Here is a 15,665-nt window from a genome sequence, read left to right as displayed (position 1 = left end):
TTAAAGTTGAGAATACCCTCCCGAGGCATCTGATAGAAAATAGTTTGGTCATCGACACGGAGCTGCAGCAACCTCCTCAAAATTCCGCCTATATGGTGTACGTGCTTTATGAGGCTGATATTCAGTGTTTCAGCCCTTTCGAGGCAACGCAGCAATTTTGACGGGGCTTCGTCGTCACAAATTTCTTCAGCCTGTTCAAATTCACGGCCGGCAAGATCATCTGCCTGCCTTACGATGCTGCGTAACTGATCCACCGTTTGCTGCAAAACAAAGTAAATAAAGAATATTTTACGTGAACTGTCTGCATCATTTTTTCCCAAGACGTCAACATCATTAGTCAGGAGCAAAATGCATTGAAAACTACTTAAGCTCACCCTGTCTCTTTCTTCTCTGTTTCTTCTCCTCTTGTTGGGTGATGCATTTCTGTTGGGTGCAGGTGGAGAAATGAACTGTTTTTTAGCGGCCTCACTTTCTTCATATGAGGGAGGTGGATTTCGGACACCCCGGTGTTTTCGAGTGCCTGATTCGACAGCTCAGCAGTACTTGGTGACTCAGGCGACGGGAGAAATACTGATTCCTCCAAAACTCTGGCGGCTTCTTTCAGCAGACCGTCATTGTTGTTATCATGCCCTCCCACATCACGGCCAAGGAAAACCAAGGCTGTCTCCGTCTCTTGGACATCCATACATTCGGAGCAGATGGCAAAACTGTATCAGATGAGAACTCAAAGGCCTCGTTTTCGCCGTCTCCTTCTTCCAAGGCCATCCGACTATTATAGTCGGAGAAGGAGTCTAAAATGTACTGCGCGCCTCGACGTTGAGGTCTCAATCTGAGCCTCCTGTTCATGGAAGTTAGCTCCTTATCGTCATCTTCCACTACTTACTGCGAATTTTGATTACCGTTTTCAAACATTAGTGCAAACTCATCTCCATTTTCCATTTCCAATTGAGGCGAGGGAAGGATAGACACATCACTCGCGTTATTGTCCGAGTTAGGATAGTGGACTAACATGGCAGAAGCAGGAGTAACATTTGAGTTGGTGCTCGACATTCTAAATAATTTTCGGATTTTTTACGTTTGCGTGTTTGTTTATTTTACTGACTCATTTGTTTTTTTCCTCTTTTTTGCAGTCAGTCGGATCAACTCCTTCCTTTTATCGCAAAAAAATTAAATCTTATTTTGATGACTTGCAATATGTTTTGCAAAAACAATCTACTTTTCAAAGGATTTATTTTCATAGTAGAAATACTAAATTTTTCAGCAGCAAATTGTAGCAATTCTTCAGTTAGATAAAAAGGAAAAGTTCGGGTCGGTAAATAGATACAGTGAGCAACGTATAAACAGTACAATGCACACAGTTTACTTGTCGCTAGCTGTTTGAACAAGGGACGAATTACGACAAATTTAATGGATGTTTCTGCAGTCTTTGGAAAATACTCGGAAAACTTCGTGAAGATCTCGTTTGAAGGAGTCGTAGAAAAGTAGTTGTCCATTACTGTCTGCGATCAAAAGCCAGTGTTCCCCAAAAAAGCAAGATGGTTGATTGTTAACAATCACAAATTTGTTTCGCTTAATGAAAGCGAAGTTGTCAGCAGAATAACAGCCAAGGTAACGCAGTCTAAGCTCAGAGTGTTTACTGACAAAACTGTCATTGTCACAGTTGTCAACCACTGTCAATTGCAGAGTTTTTAATAACTTCTCTATTGCAATCAATCAAAGCAACAGATTGACGTTCAGCCATAAGTATGACTCTAATGAGTTGCTTGGTTGGTGTTTTGAATTTGAATTTGATCCGGAACCGTTCCACAGTAAGTTCTGGGCAGATTGTGTTGTCCCGTAAATTAAAATCAGCTGCAGGGTTGAAAATCAACGCAACATGATTGGCAAAGTTTTTGAAAGTAATTCCGTTGCCGCCGACAGAATGACTCAAGGCCCTCATTGTGGAGAGAAGAATGCATATGCCGATAGGGTGATACTCGGCACCCAAGCAGCACATGCATTCTTCCCCGGTGTTCGGAATCTACCCGACAATGAAATTGTTCTAATTTTAGAAACACTTCATTTGCTACTTGAAAAATTAAATTGAAATATTACTAACCTCACCTTGCCTTCCTAATAAGAATACCAACATTGAAGCACACTGTTTGACGGCTGTGGTGAACATTCAGGTTTGACCCCTCCGTCCTGTCTTCCCGTCAATAATTCGTGTTAATTTAGCGCTTGTTCGAATTTTTTCGTCAATAATGCAAACTGTTCTATGGATAATGTTATTAAAATAACCAATTTCTTCATTTTGAGCCAACTTGAGACTTTTCCTCCACTGCGCGTGCATCACCACGAATTTGATCTCATTATACTTTTTCTCTAGCGCCTCTATTACCTTTGCGCAACTTTTACCATCCAGCGCTTCATGACCGTTATGGTACTCCAGCGAATTTCCGACAATATCACAATATATTAAAATAGCTTTTGGTGCGTGCGTAATTGCCTCCATTACAAGATTCCTAAACAAATACAAAATAAAAACAGGAATGTCAATAATTAAACACTTTCCAAATTAAAACAAAGAGAAGAAATTACTAGAGGCTTTCTGTTTCATGATTCATACGAGCACCAGGCACGCTCACAAAATTGACTTCTTCCACCCACTCAGTCCAATGAATGTCCTTTATACATTTATGGTCCACATTTACACCAGCACAACTCATAATCTTTTTCAATATTTGACGCACCAACGACAACAAGTTTAGTCATCTTGGTGTAAATATCGAACTGGCTGCTTTTTAAATTAAAACTTACTTGCTCGTCAAGAGTCCGTGGTTCAAAACTGGCACTTTGTGTGATATTTTATTTACTCGAAACAATTTTCAAGAGCATAAATCTATTAAACTACTCTAAACAAAACTAAAGAAACTTAACATAAAGAGAGATCTGTTTTGCAAAGTCTACAAGCCAGAGTGTCTGCTCTCGCTAGACAGGGCATGTACGACTAAGACTCGAATTTATCCTTTGATCAGCTCCACAAATGATAGTCAGCAAACCAGTTTGCCCGCACTCGCTGGACAGGGTTTGCATGACTGTCAACTTGCAGCCGCCTTCAACTTTCTTAAGTTCGCCACTCTTCATGACAGGCTTTCTGCAATTTCTTGTATCCCGTCAAAAGACTTGACGAGTTTTGAAAGCCTGTCACGCTCAGCAATCTTGGGTACATCTCACATGTAGCCCGAATTGAGAGATACTGCCGCACTCGAAGTTCTTTAAAGTTGAGATTACCCTCCCGCAGCATCTGATAGAAAGTAGTTTGGTCATCGACACGGAGCTGCAACCTCCTCATAATTCTGTCTATATGGTTTACGTGCTTTATGAGGCTGTTGTTTTTCAGAGTTTCAGCCCGTTCGAGGCGACGCAACAATTTTGAAGTGGCTTCGTCGTCACCAATTTCTTCAGCCTGCTCAACTTCAAGTCCGACAAGATCATCTGCCTGCCTTAAGATGCTGCCGAACTGATCCACCGTTTGCTTCAGAAACAAAAAAAAACAAAATAAATAAAGAATCCTTTAATTGAACTGTCCGCGTCAGTTTTTCTCTCTGTCTGTCTCTCTCTTCTCTGTTTCTTCTCCTCGTGTTGGGTGATGCATTTCTGTTGGGCGCAGGTGGAGAACAGAACCGTTTTTCAGTGGCCTCACTTTCTTCATATAAGGTAGTTGGATATCGGACACCCCGGTGTTTTCGAGTGCCTGATTGGACAGCTCAGCTGTACTTGGTCACTCAGGCGATGGGAGAAATACTGATTCCTCCAAAACTCTGGCGGCTTCATTCAGCAAACCGTCATTGTTGTCATCATGCCCTCCCACATGACGGCCAAGGAAAACCAAGACGTGTGTTGCCTGTCTCTCTCCGTCTCTTGGACATCCATACATTCGGAGCAGATGGCAAAACTGTATCAGATGAGAACTCAAAGGCCTCGTTTTCGCCGTCTCTTCTTCCAAGGCCATGCGACTTTTATCGTCGGAGAAGGCGTCTAAAATATACTGCTCACCTCGACGTCTAGGTCTCAATCTGAGCCTCCTGTTCATGGAAGTTAGCTCCTCATCGTCATCTTCTACTATGTCCTGCGAATTTTGAGCACTTCCGTTTTCAAACATTAGTGCAAACTCATCTCCATTTTCCATTTCCAACTGAGGTGAGGGAGGGATAGACACATCACTCGCGTTATTGTCCGAGTTAGGATAGTGGACTAACATGGCAGAAGCAGGAGTGAAATTTAAGTTGGTGCTCGACATTCTAAATAATTTTTTGGGAATTTGTAGGTTTGCGTGTTTGTTTATTTTACTGATTCATTTGTTTTTTCTCTAGTTTTTGTCAGTTAGTCGGATCAACTCCCTGTTATCGCAAAAAAAATTAAATCTAATTTTGATATTTTGCAATATGTTTTGCAAAAAAAGTCAACTTTTCAAAGAATTTATTTTCATAGTAGAAATACTAAATTTTTCAGCAGCAAATCGTAGCAACTCTTCATCAGTTAAAGAAAAAGGAAAAGTGCGGGTCGGTAAATTGATACAGTGAGCAACGTAGAAACAGTACAATGCACACAGTTTACTACTCGCTAGCGGTTTGAACAAGAGACGAATTACGACAAATTTAATGGATGTTTCTGCAGTCTTTTAAAAATACTCGGGAAAACTTCGTGAAGATCTCGTTTGAAGGAGTCGTAGAGAAGTGGTTGTCCATTACTGTCTGCAATCAAAAGCCAGTGTTCCCCAAAAAAGCAAGATGGTTGATTGTTAACAACCACAAATTTGTTTCGCTGAATGAAAGGGAAGTTGTCAGCAGAATAACAGCCAAGGTAACGCAGGCTAAGCTCAAGAGTGTTTTTTGACAAAACTATCATTGTCACTGTTGTCAACCACTGTAAATTGCAGAGTTTTGATAACTTCTCTATTGAAATTAATCAAAGCAACAGATTGACGTTCAGCCATAAGTATGACTCCAATGGGTTGCTTGGTTGGTGTTTTGAATTTGAATCCGATCCCCAGCCGTGCACCAGTAAGTTTTGGGCAAATTGTGCTATCCCGTAAATTGAAATCGTCTGTAAGATTGAAAACCAACGTTAAATGATTGGCAAAGTTTTTGAGAGTAATTCCGTTGCCGCCGACAGAATGACCCAAAGCCCTCATTGTTGTCTGGTACAGAAGGACGTGACTTTTAGAGATATCAATGGGTGTGCCACCTACTTCCGATCCTTCTCGTGTGATCCTCACTGAACACGAACTAAGGTCCTAGAAAATGAAAGGATTAGATTTGTACGTTCCCGTGAAGAGTTCTCTGGTACCACGACCACAGCCAATTTGAAAGCTGGAGCTCTATTGAACAAATCATCCTGGTAAATTCCGCTAAACTGTTTAAATCAAAGGCTTATTTTACTCACAATATTGTCGGAGTGAAGCCCAAGATGCTTTTGGATTTAGGTTCAATGACACTCCTCCACTTTTTGTTTTCTTCCAATGTGAAACAAAATCTAAATGTAGTAGTGCAGGTCAATCTGAAATAAAGTGGATGGGCTGTTTTTTAAAACGAAAACAAGCAAAAATGAGGAATCACTTTAATTTATTTTTGTTGATGAAAAGTAAAAACAGCGAACGACCAAATTCTACAATTTGTGAAATTGGAGCAAGATATCCCTCGCACGTTAGAAATAAACCTCTTTTTTACAATCTGTAAAAAGAATCGATATAAAGATTTTACAATTAGAAAAATTGTTTGATAAGAAATTTTTGGACTCCAGTTTTCATCATTAAACTGTGTGTAAACGTCTGTTTGAGGGCCGTTCCGCTATAGGATGAGCTTAGAATAGATTGAAAGGTTGAGAAATGCGACTTTTTGAATTTTCCGCCAGGTACTTCTTAAATGATTGAAAACGTTATGTTATCGCTACGCATAACATATGATAGACAATTTTATAGGAACTGTTTGTTTTTTTTCACTCTCAACTGAATACTGACAGTTGTTTTTGTGGTGCTTGCTACCTAATAATGATTCAAAACTGATGCAGTTGTGGAAAAAGTCTCATTTACAGAACAAAAAGTTGATTAAAGCATTATTTATTATAAGCTGGAAAGCACTGGAGAGCTGTCTAAGGCCTTTATTAGTGCTTTCCCGTTCCTTCATAATTGGTTTTAACAGAATGAACCATTGAACGGGTCATTGAACTATTTTGTTAGAAAGCCGTATTTCAAATACGTTATCAGCGGTTAAGTTGATATAAAAACTTTCGTGTAGGCCCGAGAAAAATTGATTGATGGCAAAAAAAATTCGCCCCCATTTTCTTGTTTAAACTGTATGTAAACTTCAGTACGAGTACCGTTCTGCTTTAGAGTGTGTTCAGAACGAAACAAAACGTTGGCCGCTAAAACCGTTTACCGTTACTTCGTTCAGTTATGTTGAGTGTGTAGTTTTTGTTCCGACCCCCACTTTAGTGGGTAGGGAGGAACTATATACTCAACTGGGTTTTTTTGTTCAGTCAATTTTGGCCGATCCATTTATTCATCGTAGAGAATTTTGAGTGGTATTTTTAAAAAGCCCGTCCAGCGTATAATACAGAATTAAAAAGATTTTTTCGATTACCGTTTTTTACAGGGTGTTATCGAGGTTTAAAGTTTTGTGAACATTCGACTGTTTTTGTTCATATTTTCAGTAATTTTTGCTAACATTTGGCACAATTTCGCTAATATAATTCAAAATAAGTTAAAAGTTCTTTAACGGCAGAGTGTTGTTGTTACCGTTAGAAATAGAAGAGCGTTGCTGAATTGTTTGATTGAAGTTTTTTGGCTAAAATTTTCAAAATTCAAACTTTTTTCATCAAAAATGGCACAATATGCTTTTTTGGTCCACTTTGTTAATGTTTGCCAGACTTAGTGACCGAAAAACCTTAACAAAGACTTCATAATCTCAAAAAGAGTGCTAATTGCAATTAAGCGCCGTATGAAAGTCTTCTGGAACTAAAACTTTGCCGTTTTTTGCAGATTTAACTAGATAATTATACAAAATGCATCGTTGTTTTTTTTAATATTTGAAGAATTCCACTCAACAATTGGTCTAATTCGCAAACACTTGGTCGGTTTGCTGGGCGCGCGACAAAATCAGTGAGAGGTTTTATAATATCATGGATTCTTAGAATCAGAGACTTTTTGGTTTTTTTTGATAGTGCTTTTTTTCAAAATATTTTGCATTTATTTTATTGTCAATCACTGACAATATTTTTTATTCACGGCTACGTTAATGACAGCTCCAATTTACGTAAAGTTGAGACGGATTGTAGATACAGAGAAGGGTTTTTATCGCTTTGAGGAAGAGTTTTAGTAAAATTTAACTGAATTCTTGTCTTGTCTTCAATTGTTATTCTTTTGGCAGTCGGATTTTCCAGATTAACCACTCAGAGATCTAAATTTCTTACTCAAGAGGTACAAGTGAATCTTTTCTATTCATTCGGTGGTTACCTAATGTCTCTAATGTTATTGAATGTATTTGTTTTAAGGAAATTTCTGTGATTTTTTGAACTTGTCAATTTTTTATATTATTAGTCAACATTTTGCTTATTCTCAGGAAGTTCATGTCAACCTTTCCTCCTTATAGAATACAAACTAATTTTGTGGCCCATTGGTTTAACAGAAGGTTTTCTTGCTTTTGGTAGTACGAGTTTTCATACAAATTTTTCTGATTTTTGTTCATAATTGCCCATTTTTGCTGTTGTTTTTGTTTCTTTTGTAAATTGTAACATAATTTAACAATCTAACTGAAAAAGCTTAACAACATTCAAAACTGAACATCTTTTTTGTTTTCATAACATATGGTTTGAAGGGCTGCGACACCGTTCTCTTGCAGAAATTGGTAGAGATTTTTTTTGCCCTTTTTTTGTTGTTAATTTTTGTTGTCATGTGCCAAATATTGTTTAATTAGAGGTCATAGTGGCCAACTATAGATAAACAAATGAACTTAATAACTGTTATCGGTAAATAGCTCATGGTTTTTTTGACTTTCGAATTAAATTTCTAAAAAAAAAGAGTAGTGTTCTTCAACTTATCAATTTTTGTTCTGGTTTGCGTTTTTTTCGTCTTTACTATGTTATCATTTTCGTAGATTAGTCTCATTACTTAGAGCTCTTTTAATGTTTTGTTGAGTCAAACAATACTTTTTCTGTTGTTTAAACGTTTTAAATGATGTCTTCAGGGCTTAGACAATTTGTTTCGGAAGAATTTCGTGATGTTTAGATACTTTTCAGTTTTTGTGGTTCTTTTTGTTGTCATTTTATGATAGTCGTTTTACAAAAAGACGTTACGATCATCAAAGGAGACGCAAATGAAGATGTTAAATTCTCGCGGTTAATGTGTTATAAATTTAATGGCTTCAAAACTGTGGTTTCGTAAAGTTGTTTGTGAAACGTTAGTTCAGCTTGTATTTAATGTTATTTTATAGTCTTATGATTAAGTCTCATTAATAACAGTCGCAATTAGTTTTCCGAGTAGTTGCAAGGCAAACTGTCTACACTTTTAGTCGAAAGCTTTTGTTGGCTATGAATTTTGAAACTGTTTGTTTTTAATAAAGAAAAGAGATAGATTTTTGAGATCTGCCAATTTTAGTTCTGTTAAATTGTAGCTAAGCATCTCTATATACACTTCCCATCATTTATCTATTGAAGTATAATTTGGTCTTTATAACGGTTTTATGTTCCTCAAATGGTCTTTGTTCTTGGAACAACCAGTTTTCATAAAACCAATTTTTGTGATTTTTGTATATTTGCCCCCTTTTTTTGTAGGTTATTGTTTTCATTTCACAGTATCACAATAATGGGCGTCATTCGATTAACAAATGTTTTCACCTGCAAAAAAATGCAAACGAAGATTTTTATTGTTTTTAGTGATCAGCTTAATATTTATTTGATTGGGGGGACATCGTTTTCGTGCATAATTTTTTGTGCATATTTTTCGTTTTTGCCTGTTTTTGTCGTTCTTTTTGTAGTCGTATGACTTATCCTGGGTAATGAAAGGCCTCAGTCGCTCTCTATTGAGGTATGAAAGACTCTCTCCATGATTTCATTTGATGCGTAATGTTTCTAATCAGTTCGAATTTTTTTTTTAAATTATGGTATTTTAATAGAATTAAGGTCATATTATGGTAGCCACAGGTCTCATAGGCCCTCTAGAGTAGATTGTTTTATTCTTTTAGTAGTTTGTTGAACAATATGTTAATTTTTTATCTCTTCCTCATTGGGTAGACAATTAAGTGAAAAATGTAAATGAGCGGGGTCGGAACTTAATGTGCGAACGCACATTACCGAGCCGCATTGTTGTTTTTTAAATGCACCTCAATTTCGCAAACATACAAACTCAGCGATCTCGGATTTTATTTACTCATTATTGGAAGTCTGTTTTTTTGCAAGAATCTTGCAAGATAACCGTTCATCTTGCAAGATTACCATACGGTCTCGACTGGGGTAGAAAGTGAATCGTGAGTGTGTAACGATTGAGTGTTTTTTATGGCAAATTCCTTTTTACCAGCGTAAGAGCAGACTCAAGGGAAACAGAAATCTAGTAAACTTCATTTTGCATCCTTTAACTGTCGGTCCTGAAAAAATTTGCTGATCACGTTTGAGATCTTGTAGTATTGGATTTGAATATGGGTCTGTTCGGTCTGAACCCACTGTCTGCGACCCAGGTCTGTCTGGCCTATACCTGTTTTAGGTTGACTGATCATAGCAGTCACCATGACTAAACCTTGTTTACGCTTTGTCGTTTTTTGAAAAACTAGCAGGTTTGACTTTTCGGATCTTTTCGACAATTGCCCCCCCCCCCCCTTTTGCAAAAGGGGGGGGGGGGGCTATTCTTAAAATAGAATTTAAGCGAGCTATTTATTAACCAATCAGAGACGACTAATAACTTTCCACGCATGCACATATTATTAAACTGAATAGAATAAAATATACCGTGGTATAGCAATTAGCCGAACCGGAATATAAAGCGAAAAGAATTTCCGACTGGCGGGTCGGTGGGCGCGCTTCGCGCGCGTCGCGGCTTCGCCGCGATAACCGACCCGCGATTTCCGGATTACATCCCACAGCGCATGAGAGGCATGGCCATGAACAGCGGTTCGCAATTGCACTTAAACAATTATTCGGCTATCTAAAGTATAGGCCAAGTAATATTGTGGTAAAGTATAGCACAAAAGGGGAGGCGGTTCTCTACTAGGTACCAAGGGGGGGGGGGGGGGGGCAATTGTTGAATAGATCCGACTTTTCTAACGGCAGTTTGATATCTGTTCCATTTCAATCAATCGTAGTATATGCACAACTTAGTAATTTCGTATCAGCTTCCGCCGTAAAGTGCTCGTCGGTTGTTTCCTTTCTCTGGTTGATATTATCCGATGTTCCTCGACCCAAATTGGTGCTTATGATATGGTAAATGTTCAAAGATTGTACGGTTTACTTGTTCAGAGTTGTCAATTATAGCTAAGGTTATTGATATCGTGGTTTATGTGCTAATATGATCACCGTAATAAAGTTGAATAATGAATGCATTGTCCTATTTCAAAAAGTGCTGTAAAATATTTCACACTTTTTTCACTCTATTCGTTGCTTATACCTGCCTAAATAAAATCTAGTTACTGATACTTTTTTGTGATAGCTATGCGCCAGTAATCTAAGTATACAAACGAAAATGCTCATTTTATCCATTGGACTGTGGGGGATAACATCAACCTATTTTAATTGTCCTGCTAATGTTCATGAAAACAGGCTGGGATTTCCCAGTCCGTTGGGAGCACACCAAATACCCATTAGTTTAAGGCCAAGTAATTTTCGGCTACTTTACTGTTCGTCATTTTCAGCGTCGAAGCGTCAGTGTTAAATTCATGTAAAGTGTGCTCAACTCACAAAATGGCCTGCGCCGCATTGGCCGACAGTGCGTTTAGCCAACAACCAAAAAATCGAAATTTAGCCGACAATTCACAAAAAATGCGCCATAGATTGTGAAGCTTTGTTGGGCTTATTAAAAATTTTGGGGCAAATATTCTTCATCGACTAACGTAGCGAAGGTCAAAATGCGAAGGGCTTAAATTCTCATGTTTCCTTTTCGGCTAAACGCCCTGTCGACCAATTTTCTTAGCACCGGACAAAATGTAGCTAGCTGAACAACTAACAATTCAGCACCGCACATTTAGTACGTTTACAAACACGTTGCGTAGATCAGTATCAACGTGTAAAATGAATCTATTTTGTGTATAATTTATTCGGTCCCCTAATTCTTCAGCCTAAGATCGAGCGTGTTTAGCATTAATCATCTTTTGGAAATGGAAGCGAGAAATAATGTGCAAAATTTGTCATTTTGGTGTCAGACACAATATGGTAAGGGTCTCAAAATTATACAGAGAGTACTCTGATTCTATAAAAAGAAACTTGTTTTAAAGCATCATTCGATTTCAATTTAGTATGTTTCAGTAACAGGGCGCGGTTCATACTTACTTGGCGTGGGCCTTTCGTGGATCACGTAGCACGAAGACCCAGGGTGAGGTGTCTGCATTGCACTCGGCAGAGGTTGACCCCTGCGACTTCCTCTAATAGGGGATTTCGGGCGCGCAATTTCTTCGTGTGGGACTGCGTTCGCGCTTTCCCTTTTAAGAATTGGATAAATATTGTATAACAGAAAATATTGTATTGTATCAATATCATATTTTAAAAGAAGTCCGAACTTGACTGACATCTTTTCACGAACACCCTTTCTCAGCTATAGTCAATATTGATCCAGATATGCTCCCTTCTGTCCCCAGTTTACCACTACCAATTTAGGTGCAATCGTGGGTCGCTTTTAAACGGCCATGCGATGTGGAATTTAATCCGGTAATCGCGGGTCGGTTATTGCGACGAAGCGTGCGCAGCGTCACGACAGTCGGAAATTCTTTTCGCTTTATATTTCAATTTGGCCAAATCACATAGCATTGTTTGTTTAAATTAATTTCATACAGCGTTTCAGAGTTATCCCGAGAACCTACATAAGAACCCAATTTTTGTCATATTGTTAGTGAGGACATAGATATTGCCCACGACAGAAAACCAAAAGGACTTTTAAGTTCCTGCTGCGGGGTGTTAGGACTTTTAAGTTCCTGCTGCGTATCAAAGATGTCGAGATATGATTACACCAGGGAGAAAGCTAAATTCAAAACCGAAGAGATATTGATTACAGCTCCTCTAAATTAACTTGAATTTCTAGAAACTTCAATCTGAGCACTATACTGCGGAAATCGAATTGCGACATCAGTGAAATATACGAGAACATATCTGACCATTTTTGTAGAAATTGAAAGCAAACTGCTGATGGAAACATTATTAATCAAATCGCAAAATCAACTGAGTTGATAACTCTTTAGATTGTGAATCAGCTTTTGAAAGATTTCATGGAATTGTCCTTATTTATACGAAAGAGATTATCATAAAATGTCAACATCAAACACAACCAACAAACTCTAACAGCCGTGAAATTTGAATGGAAAAAATATCAGGTTGTATTGTCTTTTCAATAAACAGAAAATTGTTTTCATAAACACTATCGGGAAAACTATAGCAGACAAAAGTAAACACAGCTAAGAGATATTGTAATATGAAACAAAATTCGAAATGTATATATCTCATGGGAGCTATTAAAAAAAGAATTTTCCTAGCAATTGACACTGAAAATAAATAGCAACACTGACCATGAAGTTAGCAATTCTGTGCTAATGACAAAAATGCCCTAGTTCTAACACGTACAACTTTCGTGCACAAATTTTTTGAAAACAGGTTTCACGAGTTCACAAAACGCTTTTAGTGCAAATCATGCGATGGACAGTTTTTAAAGAACCGAAAAAAATACAGATTATTGGTTTTTTACTAGCAGTAGTTCTTGGAATTATCAGCCATAAAAATGACCTTTCTTTCGCATATTTTGTCATTCTCGTTAAAATTCTGTGAGTCAATTTAATTTTTGACACAGATAGATCTGAAGAACTCACTTGACAATGTCAAACACCGGATGTTACTACAGAACTGGAGTTTGTAAGAATGGGAGGATCAATTCTGTTACAATTTTTTAAACTTCTATTTTTCTCAAAGTAATCAAAAAATATTTTTGTTGACTTTTTGATCATTTTTCCTCTTGTTCTGGTTTCCCTTTAACCCATAGTAGTGCTACAGGTATCATTGGAGTTTGACCGTAAAGATTCTTTAATGATCTAGCAAGTGGGGAAGGAGAAATTTAAGTACAAATGCAGAAAGTGCTTTAGGTACAAAGAGCTAGAGTCGTCAATTAACTGCATCCCACATCCCAGTTGGTCATCGGATCAGAAAAGTAAGTAAAAATAATTTAAATGCAAAATTGCATCAATGCAAAAAGCATTTTTGTCATTTTTTGATGTCATAATTTGGCTTTAATCCCTTCCAGCTCCTACCCAATTCGACAAAAAGTAGAATTTGATTATTTTGTTTAATGAAGATTGTGTAGAGTTTTAACTAGAGATTGTGTAAAAGCTATTTTCTTTAGAGATTTGTTTTTTCTGTGAATTGATGAAGCACTCCACAAGTTAACAGTTAACTGAATTGTCTTCGGTCTCTCTTTGGTGGCTTTTTTGAATGAGATCTTGTGTTTTTGTATTGTTTTCACTTTTTAAGTCTGTTGGTTTTAACGAGAGAGTGGCTGATATTGTCGTGGTCGATAACACGGGTCAAAGAATTCAATAAGTTAAATATTCAATTAAATTTTGAACTGCAGATATACAAAAATTAGTTTGTTTTTATAGTAGTTATCTATGCGAAAATATACAGAGAAAAATTAGATTTGCTAAAAATATTTTACATGATTGGCATGTGAATACATCTTAACTCCGATTCCCGGAGCTGATTATCTATTTTCATCGACATTTCATGCGAATCAGATATGGCTTGTGTACAATCGAGTTCATTAGTTGGAGGTCGTTGGATGTTAGAATCAGGTTTCTGTTGGTGGGAGAATTTAATTCCGACATTTGATTGATAGGTCAATAAAATAATGATAGCGCCGAAACAAAATTAAAATTGAGTTTAGTTTTGTGGCCATTACTTATCGACAAAGCAATAAAATTCGTCAGGTAAGTTCTTCTTTCGTTCTTTGAAACTTTTATACAGAAGACTTCTAAGTTTCTTGTTGTATCTTTGAAACCGTTACAGTTCTGTAAGTCAATTTCATTTTTGACACAGACGGATCTGAAGAACTCACTAGACAATGACAAACACCGGATGCTACTACAGAACCTGGAGTTTGTAAGAATGGGAGGAGCATTTCTGTTATAATGTTTTAAATTTTTAATTTTCTCAAATAAAGTAATCGAAAAATACGGCATTTTTGATCAAAAACGAAAAGAAGTTGAAAACTTGACATCTAAAATTCACAAAAAACAAAATGAATGGTCTGCCCTAAACAAATATATGTTATATTTGAGAGATACTAAGTTTTTTACGAAATGCTGGACCTAATTTCAATTAATTGGAAAAAATTTGAGTGAAACGCGCTAAAAGTCCTGCAAAATTAGACTTTTTTCATAATAATAAGATATCCTGCCGACTAAAAGGTTATTCTCTCTTGACTTTTTGATCATTTTTCCTCTTGTTCTGGTTCCCCTTTAACCCATAGTACTGCTACTGGTATCATTCGACTTTGACCGTGAAGATCCTTTAATGATCTAGCAAGTGGGGAAGGAGAAATTTAAGTACAAATGCAGAAAGTGCACTAGGTAAAAAGAGCTAGAGTCGTCAATTAACTGCATCCCACATCCCAGTTGGTCATCGGATCAGAAAACTAATTAAAAATAATTTAAATGCAAAATCGCATCAATGCAAAAAGCATTATTTTCATTTTTTGATGTCATAATTTGGCTTTAATCCCTTCCAGCTCTTACCTGATTCGACAAAATTAGAATTTGATTATTTTGTGTAATAAAATTGTATAGAGCTTTTTAAAAGCTATTTTGCTTAGAGATTTGTTTTTTTCTGTGAATTGATGAAGCACTCCACAAGTTAACTGTTAACTGAATTGTCTTCCGCCTCTCTTTGGTGGCTTCATTAAATGAGATATTGTGTGTTTTTGTATTGTATTCACTTTTTAAGTCTGTTAGTTTTAACGAGAGAGTGGCTGATACCTGTATGTTTAAAATTTACTTAGAATATCAAAACTGATTTTTCATGCCTGTACCCAGTTCATAATCCCCAATAAGTTGTTATTCGATTTTGCAAATAGTTCCTCACTTTGTACTTCAAGGAAAATACGAGGAACGTCCGTATAGCCAATCTACTTGTGAGGGAACACTTATGAATTGTAACTAAAAGTATTCTAATTGCCCATTTTACAAAAGCCGCTTGTCTTCCCAATGAAATTAATTTCACTGTCAAATTTCATACACGAAATTTTAACGACAGTTGCCTCCTTTAGAGTTGTAGTGCCAACTGAGGTGTTGATTCAATAGAAAAAATCAGTTGTGATCATCTGTATTATATCACGAATTCAAGTATAGTTTTAATAAACATCAATTGTTTATTTTATAGCTTACTACCAAGAGCAGCTTAAACAATAACCAATTTAAAGAGGTCTTTGAGTTTTCAAAAAAATTCCAATC

General features: G+C 36.9%; 1 non-coding gene across 1 annotated transcript; it reads left to right on the top strand.

Moving 5' to 3' along the window:
- Window positions 1-11,503: 11,503 nt before the first annotated feature.
- LOC142348865 (U1 spliceosomal RNA) lies at window positions 11,504-11,664 on the top strand. Its single transcript, XR_012760796.1, has one exon. It is a non-coding gene; the product is annotated as a U1 spliceosomal RNA (small nuclear RNA).
- The last annotated feature ends 4,001 nt before the right edge of the window (window positions 11,665-15,665 follow it).

Source organism: Convolutriloba macropyga, chromosome 10, assembly GCF_964194025.1.
Source record: "Convolutriloba macropyga chromosome 10, txConMacr16.3, whole genome shotgun sequence".
In the NCBI taxonomy this organism is placed as follows: Eukaryota; Metazoa; Xenacoelomorpha; order Acoela; family Convolutidae; genus Convolutriloba; species Convolutriloba macropyga.
Note: the sequence above shows the minus strand (reverse complement) of the source record. Positions and strands in the feature narration are given on the sequence as shown.